Source organism: Aethalodelphis obliquidens, unplaced genomic scaffold (genome assembly GCF_003676395.1).
Source record: "Aethalodelphis obliquidens isolate GAN/ISIS:26980383/991018 unplaced genomic scaffold, ASM367639v1 scaffold1, whole genome shotgun sequence".
NCBI classification, from domain to species: Eukaryota; Metazoa; Chordata; class Mammalia; order Artiodactyla; family Delphinidae; genus Aethalodelphis; species Aethalodelphis obliquidens.
In genome coordinates this window covers 72,229,310-72,229,613 of record NW_020837945.1, presented here as the reverse complement: position 1 = coordinate 72,229,613, position 304 = coordinate 72,229,310, and positions in this window count along the sequence as shown.

Sequence of the window (304 nt, the reverse complement as noted above, 5' to 3'; positions counted from 1 at the left end):
GTTAAGGTAGGCCATTAAATCAATAGTTTTTAAAAATGATATTAAAAAGTTTATTAAAATTTTAGAAACTGTATAATTTTTTTTAAATTGGGACTTCCCTGGTGGCACAGTGGTTAAGAATCCACCTGCCAATGCAGGAGACATGGGTTCGAGCCCTGCTCTGGGAAGATCCCACATGCCACGGAGCAACTAAGCCCGTAAGCCACAACTACTGAGCCTGTGCTCTAGAGCCCACGAGCCACAACTACTAAGCCTGCGAGCCACAGCTACTGAGCCTGCATGCCACAACTACTGAAGCCCACGC